The 9722-nt window shown below is 41.2% G+C and overlaps 1 long non-coding RNA gene across 6 annotated transcripts in view; it reads left to right on the forward strand.

The window, feature by feature from the left end:
• LOC101902090 (uncharacterized) overlaps nucleotides 1-9722 on the forward strand; it is a 38443-nt gene that overhangs the window by 19919 nt on the left and 8802 nt on the right. The window contains exons 4-5 of one of the 6 annotated variants that reach the window (XR_003036873.2): nucleotides 5177-5652; nucleotides 8765-9692. This is a non-coding gene — a long non-coding RNA (uncharacterized lncRNA). Of the gene's footprint in view, nucleotides 1-5176; nucleotides 5653-8764; nucleotides 9693-9722 lie in introns of those variants that run through there. The other 5 variants (XR_003036870.2, XR_003036871.2, XR_003036869.2 and 2 more) reach the window with 5 other exon arrangements.

Here is a 9722-nt window from a genome sequence, read left to right on the forward strand (position 1 = left end):
GTCCAGGTTCGATGCACGATACTGGATGCTTGGAGCTGGTGCACTGGGACGACCCAGAGGGAGGGTATGGGGAGGGGGGAGGGAGGAGGGTTCAAGATGGGGAACACAGGTATACCTGTGGCGGATTCATTTTGATATTTGGCAAAACTAATACAATATTGTAAAGTTTAAAAAGAAAATAAAATTAAAAAAAATAAAAATAAAAAATTAATTATTCTGAATCTAGTTTTTTTAAATATGTTTTTTCTGTTCTTTGTTTAGCAATGTAATCTACCTATTTACCTCATGTTTTGGTGCAACTTACAAGAAAAGTAACATGCCAGAGAAAATTGCACTATAAATGTAAATCAAATAAAAATTCCATTTCAGGTCTCTGGTGAAGATGCCTCTAACATGAATTACAGGGCAAAATATAGCCTAAACAACCACTGGCTTGTTATACAGACTATAAAATGCACTTAAAATAAAAAAAACTGCAAAAGGTCAAGGTCTTTCTCTTTGTCTTTTTCCAGTCATATTGGGTAAATAACAGGGCATTAGAAAGAAAAACTATTAAGATTATGCTCTTTACTCTGGGATTGAAAGCTATGAAATATTGACAACACACATAACTCTAAAAGTGCTAGTCTTTCATATCAGCATTGATATTTGAGTGATTTTGGTAGAAAAAATATATAGATATATTGCAGTTCATTTGAGAATTGAAAGACAACACAGATTTTAGAGGGAAAGCTGCAAAATGGGCCTCTGGTATTATGACCTGAGGGGCCCCACCCAAGCCAAAAATTGAAACGCATGCCTTTGGGGAAATAAGCCTCCAACTTTGAAATCCTGTAAGAAAGCAAATCTGGAGAAAGACTCCCAAAATGTGGCTTCTTGGACAATTTCTGCTGCCATAAACTTTCCACCGCCCTCCCTCTTCCTGCTTCACACTAAGGAAGAGAGGTGCTTCTTCGTTGCCGACAGCAGTCAAGAATACTGGCCTTAATAGAATATTGCTCAGCCATAAAAAGGAATGAAACTGGGGCCTTTATAGTGATATGGATGAACCTAGTCTGTCATATGGAGTGAAGTAAGTTAGAAAGAGAAAAACAAATATGGTATATTAACACATATACATGGAATCTAGAAAGATGGCATTGATGAATCTATTTGCAGGGGAGCAACAGAGACACACATATAGAGAATGGACTTGTGGGCATGGGAAGAAGGGGACGGTGGGACAAACTGAGAGAGTAGCATTGACATGTACACATACTACCATGTATAAAACAGATAGCTAGTGGGAAGCTACTGTATAGCCCAGGGAACTCAGCTTGGTGCTTGGTGATGACCTAGAGGGGTGGGATGGGGTGGTGGGAGAGAGGCTCAAGAGGGAGGGGATGTATGTATACTTATGACTGATTCATACTGTCGTACAGCAGAAACTAACACAACATTGTAAAGCAATTATACTCCAATTAAAAATAAAAAGAATACTGGCCTTTCTACATATTGTCTTTGAAAAGCAGACTTGTTGTTATTCAATTACTAAGTCATGTATGACTCTTTATAACCTCATGGACCATAGCATGCCAGGCTCCTCTGTCCTCCACTATCTCCTGGAGTTTGCTCAAATTTATGTTCATTAAGTCAGTGATGCTATCTAACCAGCTCATCCTCTGCTGCCCCCTTCTCCTTTTGCCTTCAGTCTTTCCCAGCTTCAGGGTCTTTTCCAATAAGTCGTCTCTTCTCATCTGGTGGTCAAAGTATTGGAGCATCAGCTTCAGCAGCAGTCCTTCCAATGTATATTCAGGCTGACTTCCTTTAGGATAGACTGGTTGAACTCAGTACAGTCCAAGGGACTCGCAAGAGTCTTCTCCCACACCACAGTTCAAAAGCATCAATTCTTCAGCGCTCAGCCTTCTTTATGGTCCAACTCACACACCTGTACATGACTACTGGAAAAACCATAGCTTTGACTATACAAACCTTTGTTGGCAAAGTGATGTCTCTGCTTTTTAATATGCTCTCTAGGTTTTCATAGCTTTTCTTATATACTGAGAACCCCATGGACAGTATGAAAAGCAAAGTAGTATAAGGCAAAAAGAAAACTACTGAACTGGGCTTTAAGAACATGCATGCATGCTAAGTTGATTCAGTCATGTCTGACTCTTTGTGACCCCATGGATTGTAGCCCATCAGACTCTTCTGTCCATGAGATTCTCCAGGAAAAAATATGGGAGTGGGTTGCTATGCCCTCCTCCAGGGGATTTTCCCAACCCAGGGATGGAATGCGTGTCTCTTACATCTCCTGCATTGGTATGTGCGTTCTTTACCATTAGCACCACCTGGGATTTAGGAAAATAGTGTTCAAACCCCAAATCTATCATGTATTAATTCATACCAGCCATTAAACTATTCTAAACCTTAGATTATTATTGAATTATTCAGCCTCAGGTTACTCACCTATGTAACAAAACTAGTAATATCAGTTCCATCTGACCCCCATGGTGGTGATGTCAGTTCTGGTAGTATGCACATTGCTCTTCTTTCTGCACCTTTCTTCACCCTTATCCATGGGATTTTAGATTTGACCTCAAAGGCAAGTTCTTCTCATCAAAATAACAATCCATCATTTACCCTTTAGTTAAAAATAACATTGTTGTTGTTCAGTCACTCAGTCATGTCTGACTCTTTGCAACCCCATGGCCTGCAGCATGCCAGACATCCCTGTCCTTCACCATCTCCCAGAGCTTGCTCAAACTCATATCCATTGAAGCCATCCAGCCATCTCATCCTCTGTCATCCCCTTCTTCTCCTCCTTCAGTCTTTCCCAGAATCAGGGTCTTTTCTAATGAGTCAGCCCTGCGCATCGGGAGACCAAAATATTGGAGCTTCAGCTTCAGCGTCAGTCCTTTCAATGTATATTCAGGATTGATTTCCCTTAGGATTGACTGGTTTGATCTCCTTGCTGTCCAAGAGACTCCCAAGAGTCTTTTCCAACATCACAGTTCAAAAGCATCATTTCTCCTGTGCTCAGCCTTCTTTATGGTCCAACTCTCACATCCATATATGACTACTGGAAAAACCATAGCTTTGGCTAGATGGACCTTTGTCAGCAAAGAAACATCTCTGCTTTTTAATATGCTGTCTAGGTTTGACATACCCTTTCTTCCAAGGAGCAAGTGTCTTTTAAATTCATGGCTGCAGTCACCATCTACAGTGATTTTGGAGCCCAAGAAAATAAAAAGTCTATCACTGTTTCCATTTTTTCCCTCCATTTGACATGAAGTGATGGGACCGGATGCCATAATGTTTGTTTTTGAATGTAAAGTTTTAACCTAGCCTTTTCATTCTCCTCTTTCACTTTCATCAAGAGGCTCTTTAGTTCTTCTTCCCTTTCTTCCATAAGGGTGGTGTCATCTGCATATCTGAGGTTATTGATATTTCTCCTGGCAATCTTGATTCCTGCTTGTGCTTCATCCAGCCCAGCATTTTGTGTGGATCACAGCCTTGTCTAACTCAATGAAACTATAAGCCATGCTGTATAGGGCCACTCAAGATGATGGGTCATGGTGGAGAGTTCTGACAAAATGTGGTTCACTGGAGAAGTGAATGGCAAACCACTGCAACATTCTTGCCTTGAGAACTCCATGAACAGTATGAAAAAATAACATAGACATGTGCTTTCTCCTTAAAAGTATGAGATTGTGGCATGGAAGGATTGAAAGTGATTGAAATTTTAATTCATAGGAAAGATAGAAATAATTTTGAAATATAAGGTATTATCCAAAGTAAGACTTAAGACCCTCTCTGGCTGATTTTCTCTTGTTTCCTTCATGCATGTACTCATGATTCTCTAACTGATGCCTGCAAGGCTGGCCCTCTCCTCAGCTTTGAACTTCAACTCCTCTGGCCATCTTGTAGGCTCCTCTATAGTCCTGAGGAGCTCATGAGTTCCTGCAAGCATTTCTCCCAAACCCATGTCAGTCCATGGACATATCACTCAGTCTAGCCTCTGCACAAGTCAGAAGACTCAGTTATTGTGTATTCCAGTCTCTCTCAACACTCATATTTCATGATCGACCAATTCTGTTAATTCTTTCTGACTTGTCTCTCTAAACAGCCCCTTTACACTCTTCTCTTTACTACTACTTCCCTACTTCAAATTCTCATCATCCTATGCCCAATCTATTGAATTAGCCACCTACCCAGATTTCTCCTCTTACTATTCATTTTCCATCCTGCAGTTGCACTGCTCTTTCTTAAAAAAAAAAAACAACAGTCACCTGCTTTAAAGTATTCAGAGACTTGCCACTATCTAGAAAGTCCAAACTTCTTAATATGGCCTTCAAACTCTCAAACCTCCTAGTTCAGCTTCCTCCTGGCCACTCTGCCCTCCTCTCCTTTATCCCACACTTCGCCTTCTTGGCTGACTTCTGTCTTCCTGGAATGCCTGTACACGGTCCAACCCTAGACCTTGCTCATGCTGTTCCCTGGATCTGTTCCTTCCCTGATGGAAATGCCATCTCTTTTGAAAAAACCCAGCTGGACGCTCTACCCCCCAACCCCAAGTTTTATCTCTTAAACTTTGGTTCCCCTTCCTTTTGGTCCCCATAGCATACCTATACCTTTATTCTTGAATTTACAGCCTACCACACCTAGACAGCATATTAAAAAGCAGAGACATTACTTTGCCAACAAAGGTCCGTCTAGTCAAGGCTATGGTTTTTCCAGTGGTCATGTATGGATGTGAGAGTTGGACTATAAAGAAAGCTGAGCACTGAAGAATTGATGCTTTTGAACTGTGGTGTTGGAGAAGACTCTTGAGAGTCCCTTGGACTGCAAGGAGATCCAACCAGTCCATCCTAAAGGAGATAGGTCCTGGGTGTTCATTGGAAGGACCGATGTTGAAGCTGAAACTCCAATACTTTGGCCACCTGATGCGAAGAGCTGACTCATTTGAAAAGACCCTGATGCTGGGAAAGATTGAGGGCAGGAAGAGAAGGGGACGACAGAGGATGAGATGGTTGGATGGCATCCCCGACTCAATGGACATGGGTTTGGGTGGACTCCGGGAGTTGGTGATGGACAGTGGAGGCCTGGTGTGCTGTGGTTCATGGGGTCACAAAGAGTCAGACACGACTGAACGACTGAACTGAACACATTTTTCCCCCTCTCTATCTCTATACAGGACTCTGCTCCTAAATGGCATGGGTTGCTTCTTATTCAGCTCCATATATCTAGTGATTGGCCAGAGTGCTTGGATTCTATTAAGTATTCAACCCATGTGTGAATGACAAATAAGGAGACAATGCATAAAGAGGTCCTGGGCAGCCAAGCCAGCATGGGAGTTCCGGGTGACATAGACACAGCACTGGGTGGAGAGACGGAAAGGAGAAATTAAGAAAATACTGATGGCAAACGTGCCTTGAAATTTGTGTAAGAAGTCAAGTGCAGATTCCGAGAGAAAAATGTTAAAACAACCCTCTCCCTTTCGTGACTCACCATGCAAAGTTAATCCCACAGCAGGTCTTCTCAGCAAGGCACCCTCAGTGTTTGCCTCTCTAACAGATAATGATCCCAGGAAGCTACAAACAGGATTCCTGGGGAGACTTGGCCCTCTCCCTGCCTGGGAGCTTGCCCTAGGATGAACCACCTGATTGCCAGGTAAAAATAGAAGACTCTCAGCTTCTGTGTTTTCTCACTCTTTTCACAGATCTCCCAGGGCCTATTTCTTTTCATCTTTGCACAGCTTGACACCTCCATTTGGCAAACCACTGCTAGGCACGGGTGTCAAGCCCCACTGGAGTCACACCTTAGTTGCAGAGGTTTGAGTGAGTTTCTTTGCACTCCCTGTCTCTCGGGCAAATATTCTAATTCCCTTTGATTGATGGAGAAAGCAGGGAGATTATGGAGGGGCCTGATCAAGGAGATAGAGGACCAGCTATAAATTCTCATCTAAATATGCTGCGTATGCCAACACTTAGCATATGCCAGGTGAGAGTTGAAGGTGGGTACATTTCTGCTCATAGCTTTTAAGATCTGCTTCTCTCTTTTGGGTGGGGGGCCCCTAGATTCTGTGCAAGGAGAGTTGGTAAGACCCTCTCAAACAGGAATCACTTAAAAGGGCATAGAGCATTTTCTTCTTTTGTCATTATACACAGCAGAATAAAAAGTCTTGGCTTCAGTGCTCCCATCAGGAAAAAATTGCTTCCAGCTTGTAGACAAGGCCCCTTGAGTGGCCTGGGAAAGGCAGCCCATGCAACTCTGAGCATCCTCCCACACGCGGTTTGCTCAAGGCCCCTTCCTGCCTCGCTAACACACCACTGGCTGACAGCAGCCATTAATACAGCTTCTGGGCACCATCCCAGAGTGTTGCACAGGAAAGCTCATAGCTCTCTCTGTGATGTTAGGTTTCAGAGTTTCAGAAAACATCACCATCTCTTCTACTTTTCATTGTGCATTGCCTATTGTTCACAGATGCCCCAATCCAAAGAGGCCAAAGAAATATTGATATTGGCCACCAAAGTCTCCTAGAGAAAAGGAAAACCACATGGACAGCCTTTAGACTATTCAGGTTAAACTCACGAGCAGCCTCTATCCTCTCTCTCGTTTTCCCCCGTCTCTCTTCTGGGTCAGACAATTGAGTGTTAGCACTGCCTTCACTGAGATTATTTGTTCTTTTCTATAGGGTTCCAAGCTCAACCTTCCACTGCGGCCAAATTGGAGCTCTTAGCAACCACTGGGGCCTTGTTAAACTGGTGTACGGTTCCTTGGATTACTTCCCAGGACCTTTGAACACACTGCTCTCCCTGGGCTCCCTCAATCTCTCAAGTCCCTCTTCAGTACTTTCTCTCTTCTCCTCTCTCTTGGCCACACTTAAACACCAGCTGCTGACTTCCTGGCCACCCACTGCAGCTCATTTTCCTGCATTTATCTCATCCTTTTCCCTGATCCTTTCTTTTAAACCTTTCTCCCACTTCAGGGGCTCACTACCCAAGTGTATTCGCTTGCTATTTCCTCATTTATTGTTCTCTTGTCTCAGTCACCGATGACACATTATATCTATTATCACTTCTAAAACCTTTATAGTCAATCTACCCAGAGAATCAGAGTATATCTGCAATGAATATAGAATTGGAAAGGATGGCAATTTTCATTCTAATCTTTTATTTTTTTAAAGATTTATATGGTACTGTTTGATCCTTTTCTGAGATGGCTTAGGATAACGTGGGACTAGGAGGCTTATTTAGACTAGAAGCCTGGGAATTATAATACAGAAAAAAATCTGTTTTACATTATATACAGATATCATTTAATTGATTATTAAGTGTTACATAGGAATAAAACATAGATTTCCTTATAATGTTCATACTCCTTAAGAAAATTGGATAAACCCCATAATGGAATAGTGTTCTGATTATATTTTGCATGTACTTTTTTACCATACTGTTTAATTACCTTTTTTTTTCACTCAAGTTTTACGTTTGCAGGTTCACTGATTCATTGTCTTTCCATCCCTTGTTTTCTTCTTGGCAAATGTGAAGGCTGAAAGAACATTATGAGTGCATTATATGACTTATATAACATCTCCTATGGTTTTTTGACAGGATAGACACTCAGGATGGAGGAATACTTTAAAAATTCCACAAGTTTTCTTTCCGTATAAATGTATAATGACGGAATAGCAGTAGAGAGACTCAGATACAAAGAGAACTGTGTACCCAGAGTGCGTTTAAGACATTTTCATAGAGCTTAATATAGAATATCACCTGCCTTTCAATGAATTGTTTACAAGAAAGTTTCCTCTTGAAGTAAATCCTAAAACTGGTATTATGAGGATAAAGTAAAAAAACAAGCATGGTTTGAAAGTGTGGGTCCTGGAAACATTAAAGGGATAGACAACTTGTGTGATGATTTAAAGCATATGTTTTTTCATGAGAAAACTAATACATGCTTATTGCCAAAAATGTTGAGGTGAAAGAAAGAGGGTGTCTTTGTGCATAAATCTTTACCCAAAATTTCAAAGTATTTTTCTCAGGATAGGTTTCTAAATGTGTACGAATTGAGCCCAAGTGCTGGAACATCTCTGAGACTCTTGACATATTTTGACAAATTGCTTTTCTTGGGGGTGGTATCAATTTACACTCCCACCAGGAGTGTATGACTGTGTCTCACCTTACCTTTGCCAGAATGGAATAAAATCTTTGTTAATTGGATAAGAAACAGCATTCCTTCTTGGCTGTACTTTGTATTACTTTATTTCTGAAAAGTTGAAGCTTTTTCATTTCTATCAGCTCATTAAAGAATAAGATTTAAAAAAAAAGAAAATCATGTGCAAATTTAGACTCTTATTAGCCTCTCTGATTGTTTTGTGTTAATAATAGTTTCAGTGGGTAATACAAAGTTCCTCCAAATAGAAATGGAAACTGTTAAACAAGCCCATGCTGATGGAAGTAGAAGCATTAGGAGTATGCACCCTGACACACTGCCCTGTTTGGAAGGGGACTGAAAGAGTGGATGCAGTCTCTCCAAATGTCTTAGGTTAGAGTCTTCAGAGTAGGTCCCAGAGGGTTCATGTGAAAGCGATTTATTAGGAAGTATTTCCAATAAAAGACAGAAAGGCAACAGCAAAGTGGGCCAACTGGATGTGAGACATCAAGCAAAGTCGAATGGCAGGTAACGTGGTGTAGCTGGGCTTGCTCTGGAGTCGTGCTTCACAGCAACCCTACCAGGTGCCTGAGGAGCTGAAGTATTTCTTTATTTCTCCCTTCCTTAGTCGTTGTTTATGATGCTCAGGGAAAGAACATGGACTTTTCCGGGCACTGCTGACTCTCCACCTTCCACAAAAGGCAATGTGGATACCAGCAGCCTGAAGACAGCCCTCCAGCAAAGAGATGCAGCAAAGAGATGCCAGTTACCGGAAGTGAAAACACTCTGGAAGACGGTGGTGCAAGACATGGTCGAGGGATATGAGAGTATCAGGGAGGAGCATCCACAGGCATCCCGGGACTAAACACTCTTATGGATAATAACTCACTTGACTACCTTAGGTAAAGTCAATTATGGTTTGTTAAATCTGAATGGACCTATGTTCTCCTGCCAATGGTGAGTCATAAAAGGTGGAGAAGAAGCCATAAAATAAAATCTTGTTCATGTTCATGTGTGCTGAGAATGAGTGGGTAGTAGCTTGAAAATGTAAAAGGAAACAAATGGAAGAAGAGTCTAAGAGGATGGAGGGGAAATTGGAAAGAAAAGGAAAAGTGATGGTTAAAAAAAGAAATGGGACAAACCAATATTGTAAACCAATCATCAATCAATTACAAATAAATAAACGTTAAAAAAAAAGAAAAGAAATGGGATTTGAAGGCTGCTGATTAGGAGATGAATCAGGAGGCAAGGACGCCAGAAGCAAACCTGGGATGGACATAAGGCTATATCCCAATGTCCATGTCAGGGCTTGGAGTTCCTTGGTAATATTTTCTGTTTGACTTTAGAAATTAAATAATGTATATATTTGGAACTTAGAAATTATATATTGACTTAGAAATTAAATATTGGATATATTTGGAACACTCACAAAAAGATCTGAATATTTTGTGTACTAAGATGCCAATATTTCATTAGGTTTATACAAAGCATAGATCCCCTAACATGATAAATAACTGGATATAATAATGGAGAGGGAAGTTTCTGGGATTGGCCACTGATCTCCATTTCATCTTCCTTCTGTTTGA

The sequence above is a fragment of the Bos taurus genome, chromosome 10, assembly GCF_002263795.3.
Source record: "Bos taurus isolate L1 Dominette 01449 registration number 42190680 breed Hereford chromosome 10, ARS-UCD2.0, whole genome shotgun sequence".
Lineage (NCBI taxonomy): Eukaryota > Metazoa > Chordata > Mammalia > Artiodactyla > Bovidae > Bos > Bos taurus.